The sequence below is a fragment of the Manis javanica genome, chromosome 3, assembly GCF_040802235.1.
Source record: "Manis javanica isolate MJ-LG chromosome 3, MJ_LKY, whole genome shotgun sequence".
NCBI classification, from domain to species: domain Eukaryota; kingdom Metazoa; phylum Chordata; class Mammalia; order Pholidota; family Manidae; genus Manis; species Manis javanica.
This window is the reverse complement of record NC_133158.1, coordinates 146,351,489-146,366,164: the sequence shown is the minus strand read 5'-3', so window position 1 is coordinate 146,366,164 and position 14,676 is coordinate 146,351,489. Positions and strand designations below refer to the sequence as shown.

Below are 14,676 nucleotides of genomic sequence, written 5' to 3'. Positions count from 1 at the left end.
TGATACTATATTAAAATGGCATTTATGGATTTTTTTTTATCATTTCTTCAACATTAGTTGTAAAGGTTCAAGAGTTCACACAGCAAAGACACTGAATAAAACAATAACTTGCCTTGAAAAATGTCTGAACCCCAATTATGAATTACTAGCATACGTAACTTTGTTCTTTATCAACAATGATATTAAATTTACCAGGCAAACATTTTACCTAGTTCCTTTATACTTGAGCCATCATAATAGATTTTCACCTAAATTTTCAAGGATAAAACAATGGTTAACTGTCTTAACTGAAAGAGATTTCAGACTAGGAAGGCCGATATGAAACACATGCTAAGAAGGTAAAACCATGAAATTAAATATATTTTTTATGTCAGTACTATTGTCTATCTTTACTACCCCATAAAGAACGGTTTACAGGCTGGATACAACCCCCATCCCTAATGTGCTTCATTATTAAAACAACACTTAATTAAGTGGTGGACAAAGCCAGAAACATGCTATGGTTTAAGGAAATTTCTTAGGTTATTTTCAGATGTTTCTAGTTTGGCAAAAGCCAAAGCATATTTTGTTGAGCACATTTTATTCCTATGTGTATTATAAGGGAAATCTAACCCATGTGTTTTATTTCATTAAAATTTTGCCAAGTTAAATGGTTCTTTTGCAAGATATATTTAATGTGAAGTTATTTTTATGAGGCTTTTTCCCTTGGATTATGAATTCATATGTCACCTAAAGTAAGTATACTTTGATCCAAATATCTTGTAGTTATGAAGTCAGAAACCCACAAAACTTGGGTGATTTCCCAACAGTGCCAAACACAATATTTCATTTCTACTACTAACATTACAATTTTTTCCTCATATTTGTCAATCAGCACTTTATTGAGAAAACAACAAAGTTGTTCTCATTTTTAAGCTGTGCCTTTTTATAAATGTCCAAGTGAGGCCATTCCTCAATTCAACATGGGTCACTAACTTCAAATTGTGGGTGTAGATCTAAATGTATTGTTTATGTACTGACTGAATCACATTTGCAGTGACTTAAAAGTATGACATAAGTTGGCACATCAGAAGACTTGATGAATACTAAGCAATGAGAGTGGCAGAAATGACATGTGAAGATATGAGGCAATGGCGATTTTCAGTCAGTGCTGATGGGAGTGCAAATTAGTAAACTGCTACAGAAAACAATCACTGTCTGGTAAAGCTGCGTATGCACATGCCCTCTTAACCAATAACTGCACTGTTAGTTATAGTCCCAGAGAAACTTGCTCATGCGAACCAAGAAAGTTCACAGTGTCATAATAACAAAAGTGATTTAAATACAATCAATAGGAAAAATGGATAAGTATGTTGTGGTAATCATATGATGTGATTGTAAAGAGAAATGGGAATAAATTATTATTTATTATCAGCATGGACAAGCCTTAAAAACAGAGTACTGAGTGATAAAAAACAAAGTCATGGTAGAAAAAAAGTATCATTATTGTATTTATATGAAGTCAAAAAATCTATAAAAGCAAAGAACTTAGTGTTTAGAATATATACAAATATGAAATACTATAAACAAAAGCCATGAAATATAAATAAAATTCTGGATAGTCATTACTTCACATGAGCTGATAGAAAGTTATATGGGAAGTGATAAGAGATATGGGAAGAGCATCTAAGACTGCATTAATATTCTATTTTTTTAAGTTGTATAGTGTATATACAAGATTTTGCTTTTATCATTATTTTTATACTTTGAAAATGTGTTATGAATATTATTTTGTATTTATTCAACATTAAAAATTAATCTAAAAATGCAGATGGAAGCTTACAATCAACATACTAGGGTATTTACCTACTACCCAATTCTCAGGAAACTAAAGCAAAAGGTACAGTCTGTCAGAGTTTAATTATATGCTTAATGCTTCCTTTCCTATCCTGACTTTTCAAAAAAAATTCCCTTTGGGTTCTTTTTGTCTTACATAGCTGGGCTATTTCTTATATTTTCAGATTAGATTAAACACTATCAGGCAGCTTCTGTCATTCCACATAAGTAGAAGTGATTACTCTATCAGAAAAAAAAATCTATAATAACATGGCATAGTAGTGAATGTTTGACAAGCAAGTCTCAGTGGTGTACTGTAGCCGTCAGTGCAGCCATTAGTAACATGGAGACACAATGGGCTACATTTTGCAAGAGAATGGAGCTCTCCCTCAATCAAGACAAGACTGAACTCTTTCCAAACAACAAGGAATGTGTTTATTATGCAGACTTAATTATTCACAAATCCAGTGTGGCCAACCTTCTTCCCTCCCACACCCTCCTCTACCTTTTAATTCCTTCCTCTCCCTCTACTTCCTTCTTTCTCTCCCTTCTTGCCCATCTTTCTTTTCCTTCTTTCTTTCAACAACTGTATTAAGTATCTATTATGTGCCAGGTGACAAATATTCATGTCTGCACTAGTGTCCCAAAAGTATTAATGGAACCTTTGGCATTGCATATACTGCAGTCACATATCCTTTTTCTTTCTGGCACAGAATGACCCTTACTTTGGTCAATCAAGTGATACCTTCACAATTTTTCCATATTTGTTAACTGTATAATTTCTTTTGCCTTTTTAAAACTGTAAATTCTACAATATATACAAACAAGGGTATAAGAGGTATATTTTTATATGTACAATTTAAGGGATGATAAAATCAATACTCCTGTACTGCCAGGTCAAGAAATAAATGTTTACTGAAGTTAGAATGTGTGCATCTACGCAGTTTTTCCTCCCTTTCATCATCCAGAAATAATTCACTACTTGAATTGTCTATCATAATTCTCTTGCTCTTCTTCTTTATAATTTTTATAACCTATGTGTTCATCTAAATATATTATGTTTTTAAAGTAGTAACTCAATAACATGGTGTATATTCTTTATTCTTTTGTGTCTCAGTGTTTGAAACTCAACAGTCTGTTTTTGCAACTTACCTGTGGAGCTGTGGTTGATTTACTTTTTACAGTTGCATAATATTCCACTGTATGCTATTGTCCTTTATTTATACTTTCTTTGCTGATGGGGATCTGATTTGTTCCATTTTTGCTATTACAGGGAATCTGCTCTGGATATTCTTATGCATGGTTTCCTGATGCAAATGTGTAAGTGTTTCTCTTGGGTATATGCTTAGGTGCAGAACCATTAGGTCATAGGTTATGTGAATTTTCCAGTGTGCTGAAAAATGGCTGTTTTCCAAAGAAGTTATTCTGATTTACATTCTATTCTACAGTGTGTGAGAGTTCTTAGATCTACACCATCACAAACAGATGACTTTTTAATTTTTGCCCATTTGGTGAGCCTGAAATTGTATCTCATCCTGGTTTTAAATTGTGATTCCTTAATCACCAGTGAGTCTGACCATCTTTTAATATTTATTCACCATCCATATTTTTCTCCTATGAAATGCCTGTTTATGTCTTTGCCTGTTTTTCTGTTTGGTTATTTACCTTTTTCTTAATGACTCCAAAGAGTTCTTTATATGTACTTTTGATGTGCATTCTTTTCTACATATATGTACCATATATCATGTCCACCTAGTTCATCATTTGAATTTTCCTCTTTTTTTTTGATATTTTTAAAAGACTTTTGCTACCTTGATTTTAATATAGTCAAAACAACATATCTTGTTCTTTATGTTTTGTGCTTTCTGTTGTTTAAGAAACCCTTTCCCTGCACAGAGATTATAAGTATATTCTCCTTTCCTGTTTCCTAAAGGTTTAAAAATTTTGCATTTCACATTTAAGTCCTTAATCTGCAAGGAATTGATTGTTGTGTGTAGTGGTATTTAGGAACTGTTTTATTTTTCCTCAATATAGTCAACCAATAGAGTAACGTGTACTTAGGAGTTTATCCCTTTTCCAGAGACCTGTACTACCACCTCCATCTATACCATTTCTTTCTAGGGAGGGCTGTGTCTCCAAGTTCTACATTTCGTTCTTTGAGTATGCAGTCTATCTTTGCACCAATACCACCTTGTTTAATTAATATATCTAGTAGTGCAAGTTGCTTCATCTTTTTCTTCTTTAAAATTGTACTGGCTGTTCTTGACCTTGTGAATTTCCATGTAAACATTGAAATCAGATTCTAACCTCCACATAAAATTCTATCTAAATTTTGATTGGAATTACATGAAATTTACAGTTAATTTGAAGAGAATAAATATTTATACAATGTTAAATTTTCCTATCTATATCATGCTATAATTCCAAAATTATTTAGATCTTCTTTAATGTTTTTCAATGAATTGATTTTTACATTTAAACTGTGTACTTTTAAACATGTTAAACACTTTAAAAATAGTGTTATTAAGGTATAGTCGATATACAAAAACTACATATTTAATGTACACAATTGAGTGGGTTTGGACATATGCATGTACCTTTTCATGAAACCATCACCACAATCAAGGTAACAGACATCCATCACCTCTAGAAGTTTCCTTGTGTCCCTTTGTTTCTGGTTTTGCTTATATGGTAAGAATATTTAATATGAGATCTTACCTCTTAATAAATATTTTTAAGTGCACAGTACAGTATCATTAAGTATAGGGACTTCATTGTACAGCAGATCTCTAGAACTTATTTATCTTGCATAACTGGAATTTTATACTGATTGAACAAAACTTATACCCACTCTCCCTGCCCTCAGCCTCTGACAACCACCATTCTATTCCCTGCTTCTATGAAATTGACTATTTTTGATACCTCATATGAATGAATCATGCAGTATTTGTCTTCCTGTGATGGCACTATTTCACGTAGTACAGTGTTCTTCAGGTTCATCCATGTTGTCACATATGGCAGGATTTTATTTTTTTTAAGACTGAAAAATATCCCATTATATGTGTAGACCATAATTCCTTTATCTAGTCATATCACATATTCTATTATATATGTAATATTTTTCTTTAAACTTACTTTAACTAGACTCACTTTTGCTATCTTTACCTTACTAGAAGAAATAATATTAGTCAAATCATGAGTTTGATGTGCTATTTCTATTTTATCTAATATTCATGAGAATAGAATCATTAAGTATTAGCATTTTAAAAAGTTTGTCCATATACCACATGTGGCCAAAAGTCATTCTGGGTCTGCCCAAGTGCTGCACTTTGGGAAAGTCTAATCAAATCTAGAAAGACAAAAAGAAGTCTAGCTCTCTCCCACCTCCTCCGCCCCAACAGTACACTCTCAATGGAAGGGCAACAGGCAGCCAGCTCCACCTCAGCCTTCGCCAGGCTGCCAGCCTCCTCCTTTGTCTGCACAATTTTCCCATTTGGATTTGTTCTATGCCTTTTATTTGGGATTGCTATCTTTCCACCGCCCAGTTCACTACAGAAGGGGATAAATTTATGCCTTGGGAAACCGACACTCCATCAGCTGCAATGCCCCCTGGTCAGCCAAGCTAAACTAGCAGAGCAGGATCAACAGGCTGGTGTTTAAGATCCCGTTTATACATGGGCCAAGTCACGAAGCGCATGTGTGCTATGTTAAAAGTGGGTTGTCAGCTTCCCCATAAGTGTCCTGCCAATAGCAGGGTGACAGCAGACCCTATAGTCTTCTGTGACGGCCCAATTCACATGTTTCCTCAGCGATCATCAATGACTCAGACTTAATTTACTCATATTCTCTGCCAACCTTCTAGCTGGGGCCTTCCTGGTTTATGAAGCCTGGCTTTTCTCTCAATGGCATGGTGCATCTCTGATACAGTTTGATTAAAGAGGTTTTTTTTCCCTTCTTCATTTTATCTGCTCTTCAAGGTCAGATGGTTTAGATACATCCAGAAGGCTGCCACTGCCGCTTAGTTGTACACATGCGTATATGATGCCATTGGCAGGGGCTTCCAGGCGCATGGCTGAGTCCATTAAGACTTAGCGAAGCCTGAAATGGAGAATCAATGTTTCATTTACATCAGAAGGCTGGACAACATCTTAATACTAATCAGCTCTTTCTGACACTGAATTCTAAGGACTGGTATTTTGAAAACCAACTGTATTAACTCTGGCCTTCCCAGCTTCTCTCAGACAGTCACCTGCCCCCTTGCCAGACTGTACAATTTGACACTCCTGTTCAGCCACTACTTACTCATTAAGCTGATCAAGATACAAAAGCTGTTAGTTAATTTTTCATGCACTTGGGGGATATGGTTGCATATTTTAATGACCTGCTCTCAGAATGTGCTGATGAAGCTGCATATTTTGTTGATTTGCTGTGACATATCCTTAACTACAGCGTTGCTCACGCAGGGTCCTGGGTGATGTGAGCTGCATCCAGGAATCCTGGAGTGGATGCTGCATGTGCTAAATGAGCTGTGCTGCTCCATGAAGATGTTAGTGTGCTCTTTACTGATTGATCTGAATAACAACCATTTGTAATCTTCACATTCCCTACCCCAGGGCTCAGATGGTATCAGACCCAATATTTACTAGAGTAGCATTTACCCTAGTTAGACTTTAAGGCACTTTTCTCATTTACTTAAGATTTGGTCATGAAAGCTAGCCACCCCCCTCCACACACACACCATGCATAAATAAGATAAAGAAAGAAGCCAAGGAGTAACAACAATCCTTAGCCAGACTCTCTGGATCCTGTTGATGTTAAAGGCTTAGAATTGGCTTTCTGCATTTGGAAAATAAGTCATCCAAACTTGCTGTCTCTGACCCCAAGCTACTGATTCCCAGTTGACTCCCTCAGTTGGAGTGGGTGCTCAGGGAGCCCTGCCAACGGAAAAGCAGAGAGCTGGGCCACCAGGGCCTTCGTCAGAAGGTCAGTGGACCCGGGTTCTTGTCCAGACCTCACTCCTGGCCTCTTGTGTGACTCTTAGGAAATAAATCAGTGTCTCTAGACCTCATTTCCCAATCCATTTTTTTTAATGGTGAGAGAGGCCCCAGGCACCTTCAATTTCTAAATTCTATAAAGTAGAAACAGCAAGATTATGGGTTTTAAAAAAACTTCCACCAAGAGAAATTACTTTATACAATGGACATATTTTGCCATGCTATACTATCAAAACCAAACAATGCTAAAAAATGGAAAATTAAAAATTAAAATGGAGCTTGAGGATTGTCAAGGTTGTCTTTTTAGGATATAAACAATAGACAGCATAAATACACAAGATTTTCTGCGTGCTTCAGATGAAGACTTTTTGGGCAAATGGCCTATATGAACCTACAAAGAGCCAGATAGTATATAGTTTGTCTTTGTGGGCAATACAGTCTCTATCACAACTACTCAACACTTCCATTATAGTGGGAAAACATTCACAGAAGATGCTTAGAGCAATGCACGTGGCTGTGTACAGTAAAACTATTTACAGAGTTAGGCAGCTGGCTGGATATGGCCCAAGGGCAGTGGTTTGCTAAGTGTCAGTCTAAAACATTATTCTATTTAATCCTCTATAAAACAAAAACATGAAAACATGCTAGTACCTACCTTTTGAGGATGTGGGAGAATTAAATAAGTTAAATAGTACTTAGTACTCAAGTACTTAGAAGTATGACTCACATACAGTAAATACTATGAAACTGTTAGCTACTGTTTTTACTTTGGTTAACTTGTCTTGTGTAACTCATTTAATTCATTGTCTTCATAAGCCTCTATTATTTGTCATTTCCTGTACTGGGTCTGGGACTTCAGTGGTGACCTAACCAACCAGAACCTTCTTGTTTTGGAGCTCACAAAGTGGTGGGGGTCAGAGATGAGGAAAGACATCAGTATACGTCGTGATAACTGCTATAGAAGGGCTCAGGAGGACCTATGTAGCGGCATCCAACTGAGACATGGGACATCAAGCAAGACTTCCACAAGGAAGTGATGGCTAAACTGATTTATGAAAAACTAGCAGGACTTAGCCAGTCAAATGGGATAATGAGGGATGGGGTGGGGGGCATAATGGGAAAAGCAGAGGAAGAGTATTTCATCATAGAAAACAGCCTGAAAAGTAAAGGACCACTGGATTATGAAGTGGATGGGAAGCCGTGAAGAAAGAGGCTTAAAAGGTGGACACAACCCCATAAAAATTTGGAGTTGATTCTAAAACTGGAGTCTTGAATGGTTCAACCAAAGGAATGTCATAAGATTTGTAATGGAGATAAAATCCTTAGGCGGCCCCTGGAGAATGGATTGGAGATGTGAAAAGCAGAAAGCAAACACTAAGGCAAGGCAGGATTGAACGAACAAGGGAACATCAGAAAGGAAGATGCCTTAAGAGAGGTAAAGGAAGACAAGGTCTGAAGACAGTTGGTCAATGGCCTTCAAGAAAGCACTGGAATAGAGTGGTAAGGGCCAGCCTAGGTGGTAAGGCCCATAGTCCTGGGGCGTTTGCAGGGAGATGTATTTCAAGAAGTTTGAAAGAGAAGTAGAACTTAAGTGGTAGGTAGGTGTAGTTGGAACTAATAAGAGGAGAAGAAAGCATAAAGCAAGAGACTGACAAAGGGACAGAGAGGGGGTAATTGATGTAGCAGGACACTGAAGAAGTCTCCGAGGGTCAGGATCCAGAGCAGAAAGTGAGACTAGAAAGGGGTGGCAGAAAGGAAGGACCACATCCCCCTGAGACACACATAAAATGCCTACAATGACCACAGTTAATTTGTTATGGACAAAGGAGAGCCCAAAGAGATTACGCTGGGTGGCCTTCTAAAGTGAAGGGTGAGAAACTGGGGCTGGTACTGGGGTTGGGAGCTGGAAGGCAGGGGAATCCGTCTGACTCAGATACCATGGGGAATAAGAAATGAATAAAAGATTTGAAAGAGGCCTTGAGGACCCAGATTGGATTTGAGAGCCCAAATCCATGATGGACTCTAATAGCTCTGTCTATTTGGGAACTTTTTCCCTCCCAAGTAATGCTTGTCAGCCCAGATCAAGGAAAGACAAAAACAGAACGTGTGAGTTGCCTAGAGATGTGAACAGCTAGGTGGGAACTGCAGAAAGCTAAGGTGCTACAGAGAGTGTGTGGGGACAGGAAAAGAAAGGCCAAGGAGCCAGCCGAGTGAAGCCAGAGGGTGGCGTGGTGCAGGGGAGGACACAGACACCCAATATCAATGATTAGAATCATTAAGTTGGATTTGTTGCCTTTTACAGCATTCACTAGAATGAATTAATTTCCAAAGCTTATTGAGCTATCATTTGGTAATATGAGAAAACAAGAGAAATTTAGCCCTTACAGCGATTAAAAAGAGGAAAAAAGCCAGTAGCTTCCAACTGTTAGTTGATGGAAATGGAATTCCCCATCTGATAACTATTTCACAACCGTTGTGTTGATAATCCAGCTTGTGGACTCCTTCACTGAATGGGAGGGCTGGGCAGAGCCATTCTTCAGTGGCTCCCTGAGGCCTCCTTGCATGGCACATACCACCCCATCTCCGTCCTTCCAACTTGTGAATCTTGGTTGCACCAGTGCTACCTGACATCTTCAAATACCTGAATTTTTGGCAGCACATTTGAGGGAATTAAAAAAGACAAACACTTAAGAAAAATTATAATTTAAGGCAAATTTCAGAACACCCAGTGAACTTCCTATAATTGTCCTGCTGTTCTTTCGTGTGCCCATTGCAGCACATTGCTCCTTGAGCAGTTGCTACCCTGAGAATGTTCTCTGGTGTCCTCCTGAAGTACAGCTCTTCTGTGTGCCAGTAAACCTGCACCCTCCCCCTTGTGATTCTGGCTGGATTTCCTACTTCTGCCTTTACCTGTCACTCACAGCAACTTGACCCCTGCTGCACATCACCCACTGAACCACCCCTGCTCAGTCACCCATCCAGCCCTGACCTCCCCCCAATTGTAGTAAAGACGATCTGGCTACATTGATCCAAATGTGTCTGGACACTTCTGGCTATACACACACACATGGCAGATGAGGAAGTGGGACCTGGTTTACCATATCTGGTGTATTTTGCAGAAAGGTTCAAAAAATCTTTAGTCTCACCACTTTCACACAGCCACAGAGCCTCCCTCTGTAGTTGATAAATGTCTGTATCTGGAAGCCATTTTTAAAGGCAGAATGCAAATGTCTTTCCCTGACTTTAAATGCACACGCTGACAGGTGACAGTGACAGCTATTGTAGTAGAATGGTCACTACACCAAAAGCACTTTGTATATTCCTTCATTTACTCCTCACAACAGCCCTAATCTACACCACCACCAGCACTTCCTAGAGCACTGCTCTGACCCTGGTCTGCACATGGGGTGAAAGAAGGTTAGGGAAGATCAAAGTGACTCCCTAAAGTCACACAGCTACTAACAGAGCCAAAATTTGCACCAAGCCAGGCTGAGCTCAGAGACAACACACTCCTTCATCACTTTACAATTCATTCAGTGGCTTTTTCATTTATAATTCATTGTAAATGATTCAAGTTTTCTAGAACTGAAGCCTGCAAGCTTAATTGCCCCAGGCTCTCCTTTCCACCCGGCTGCACTCATTTCCTTATTTGATGAAGTGCCTTCTTCCTTACACAGCTCTTTAGAAAATGTGGTCAACAAACATTTTATTCATTGCCTCTTAGGCCTCTCCCAGCCTGCATTTCTCTTAGAAGATCTTGAGCGCAACAGTGCTCCCTCACCACCTTTTCTTACTCACATCTTCCACAAGGGGGCACGTTCTGACCGTAAAGCTTGGGATGTTCTTGCCAGTCAGCTAAAATACAACCGGGGTCGCCCTAATGCTTTCATTGTGTTATAAGAAATGGCTTTATTCAAGCTACACTCCTCATTGTTATTTCATGGAGGGGGAACAACAGTAAAAAAGGAAACTGTAATTTTTGTGGACTGTTTCTCCATAATTCATTCACTGGATTACTATGTTATGCTGTATGGAATCCATTAAGCAGGATATTGAAGCTTATTAATGGAGACCTAGTAATTCCTCTTTAATAAACATGAGTTACTTTTATTTCTTAAACTTCATTAGGCACTTACTCAAAACATTACTCAAAAATGCTTGTTAAGAATATAAATGATGATTTTAATTCTGTTTGCATTATTAGTATTTCTAAAGGCCTAAAATACAAAGTCTGGATTGTTCATAAAGACCAAGAAAATGGCTGGCATTTGAATGTAAATCTTTGTGCCTGAGTTTAATTCCATCTTGACACTTCTCACCAAACCTTGTAAGGAAGGTGGTGGCTGCTCCCACAGGGGCCTTTTTGTGTAGCTGCAGAAACGAATACCAGAGGAGACTTACCCACAACCTTGGGAGGAAGTCAGAGATGAGGAACAGGGCTATTTGCCTTGGTTCCCTGTCTCTCTTTGCCAAGCAGAGCTACCACAGAGAGGAGGGGAATGTAAATACATTACTCATTTTAAACTACAGCTTACCTTGTCCTCCTTCCTGGCCAGACCTCTAAATGTTGGGGTCAGGCTTAGTTCCAGACCGTCTTTCTTCTCCATCACACTCTACACCTAATCCATCTCACCCATGCCCATGGCTTTGAAGACCATTTGTAGAGCGTTGACTGCCAAGCTGCATCTCCCCAGACCTCTGGTCTGAAGCCCTGACTCATACATATCTAAGCATCTTCTGGACAACGGCGTGGGCAGCATCTTGCCAAATCTAACTGGACAAACCCAAACAGGGCAGGTAATTTCCACCACAACTGCAAAAAGGTATCACCTTCCTTCCAGCCTCACCTCTTCCCCACCTGCAAAAAATGGCCCTAACCTCTAGGTCAGGCTTAAAACCAGACACCTGGGATCATCCTGCTGTCTGCCTTTGCTCAAACTCAAATGCACCAGCTAGTCCTCTTGATTCTACACCTAAAAGATATCTTATGTTTTTCTACTGTTTTCCTTCCAATCTGAGCTCCACTTTAGTTCAAGATTCCATCATCTCTGTCCTAGCCCACTGCATGGGCCTCTCACTGTACCCTCACACCCATCCTGTCCCTCTCCCCAAAAAGCCAGGCCCACACAGCTGCCCTATTAATCTTCTTAAAATATGGGTTTGACTCTGATTTTTCCTGCTTAAAACCCTCCAATGTCTTCTCCTTGCACATAGAATAAAGTCCCAACCTCTTCTTGGGACCCACAATGTTCTGTAGCCATCCCAACCTTATCCCAGTCATCACTCCAGCCAGCTGGCCTTCTGTAGGATCCAGAACAAGCCAAGCTCTTTCTTACCCAAAGGCCCTTGTGCTGGCTGTTCCTTCAGGCCTTTCCTGACCATCTGAGACATGATGTCCTCCTGGTTACTCTTCAGAACCCTATTTATATCTTTCCTAATGCTTTCTACATCCTACAATTATTTTATTAATTTCTTTGCTTGCTCTCCCTCCAATTGTGAAATCCCCAAATCTAGTTCTGTCCACACATCACTGTCCATAGCACAAAGTCCCATTCTGCCAAGGTAGACCAGTTTAGTCTAAATCAAGGGGGTCTCCCAACCACTTCCCTGGGGTTATACCCAAGTTGCAGGGTGATTACACAGGTGCCCCCTCAAGATCTCCATGTTTTCTGTTCACACTAGTACCTGCCAAGACAGCTCTTGTCCTTCCAGGCCTCAGTCAGTGATTCACAGAGGCCACCAGAGAGACGTCTTCTTCCTACTTACAAGGTCCTTCCCCTAGTGGTTCTCATCACTCTATCAAGTGCTGAACAAACCATTCTGAACTCCCACACCTGCCGGCGTCCGGACAGGCTGGGCAGTGCTGGCTGAGGCTCGGTCTGTCTCAGCCTGACTCAGACATCAGTCCTACCTGGTGAAGGGCACAGGGCCCCTTTTCAGGACCTGCAGTCTTATTACCTTCCTCCAGTTCTCTCTGTCCAGAGAAGCTTCTCCTAGAAGGAGCGGGAAAGGGGATAGATAGAAGTTTGGCTCTTATTTTTGAGGTTCCTCTCTCAAATATTTTGTGTATATGGAGCCCTGGGTGTTCCTCTGTGGGCCTCATCTTCTGAAACTCAAAAGCAAAGGGAAAGTTTTCTGTTTTCATATCACTTCCCTGGGTCTTTGAACAAAGGAAAGCCGAAGTGGATGAACTGGAAAAAAAGAGCTAAAGAATGAGTGGGGAAGAAAATTTAAGTAAAATAGTGGTTCATCACACTAGTATTATACCTGGTATATTATTGATGTATAATAGGTATTTATAAATTTAAAAATTAATAATAAATGAATGAATGAATGAATTAAGCTCAATGTTGTCAGAAACTGCAGTTTGTAAATAGAGAAGTCAGGTCACAAATTAGGAATACAAATGCTGTTCCTTATGTTCCTGCTGTTTGATCTCCACGGCTCACTTGTGTATACTTTTCCAAGCCTTCAAAATAGAGACAGAATTACAGTTGATAAGGTTGCTAGATGATGATCACCACCTTGCAGAGTTCTTTGACATCCTTATAACAAAACGCAAGAATGTGATGGTTCATAGAAATCAGTTTCTTTATAGAAGTCGGTTTATCATATATCTTCTTCATGAACAAAATATTTGCCAGGATTCTTAGATTAATTTTTTTGATCTGTCTTACAAGACCATGCAGACTAAAAGTTTGCATTTATAGGTTTACCTCAAGGTTTATTCAGAATTTCGATTCTTCCAAAAGTAGTTCAAATTGAAAGATACATATATATTCCATGTCAAATGACCCCTTGTCACTGGCAATTGGGAAAAAAGCAAAAATACTTAAGAAGAAATAATGTAGTACTAGTTATGAAAATGTAAGACATTTTGTGCTCCATGAGGTTACACCTATGTCTTTATGCATCAGTTTGTGCATCTATAAAATGGGATTATAGTAAATATCTACTTCAAGGGCTCATGAAGATTAAATGAAAAAGTGCTGAAATTCCCTACATGTTGGCAGCCCAAATAAGTGTTTAGCTTTCATCACTATTTTATAACAAAGCACCAAGCTTCTTTGCCACTTATCTATTCCTTTGTAAGAAACCATCCAAAATCAGTGGCTTAAAACAAAAAATGTTATATTCTGCTCACAGATTCTATGGGTCGGGAACAGAGTAAGGGCACAGTGGGGATAGCTTGTTTCTGCCCCATAATGTCTGAAGCTGCAGCTGGACTGACTCTGAAGGCTTGTTCACTCGATGTTGGGCAGTCGATGGTAGCCTGCTGGGATCTCAGCTGAGGCTGTGGGCTGGATTGCTCACGCCCGGTCTCTGCATTTCCTCATGGTGGCATGGTGGCTGAATTCCAAGGGCCCGCAACCTAGAATCCCCTGAACATCAAGTGGAAGTTTGTATCATTTTTTATGACCTGCTCTTGGAAGTCACGTCACTTCTGACCCAGTCCCAGGCCCACCAAGATTCCAAGGTACTAACACAGACATGCTTTCTTAATTGGAAGAGTGCCAACATCACACTGGAAGAAAAGTACAGGGCGATCTTCAGTGGCCACTTTGGGAAATACAATCTATCACAGCTTCCAAACTGACAGATGATGGGACATGTGCACATTATTCTTGTTTTCTTTCATTTGTGCACAAAACTGTGTTTTTGTAATTGAGGGGCAATTTTACATAATTTATACTGTTGAAGGACTTTCACTCATCATCACCATCCAGAGAGACAGAAAGAGTAAAAGAATCCATAGGGCCTACCAAACTGATAGTGGCATAAACACTGCAAGAGTTCACTGGCCACAACACAACTGTAAAAATACTAGCACACCTGCATAGCCTCAGGCACTGCACAGGTGCCTCAG

At 39.3% G+C, this 14,676-nt stretch overlaps 1 long non-coding RNA gene across 2 annotated transcripts in view; it reads left to right on the top strand.

Moving 5' to 3' along the window:
- The window catches only part of LOC118968267 (uncharacterized), an 83,139-nt gene that overhangs the window by 34,546 nt on the left and 33,917 nt on the right, over window positions 1–14,676 (top strand). The window contains exon 3 of one of the 2 annotated variants that reach the window (XR_005055840.2): window positions 3,089–3,135. The exons of the other annotated variant lie outside the window; for it this stretch is intronic. This is a non-coding gene — a long non-coding RNA (uncharacterized lncRNA). The remainder of the gene's footprint in view (window positions 1–3,088; window positions 3,136–14,676) is intronic. 2 annotated transcript variants of the gene reach the window in all.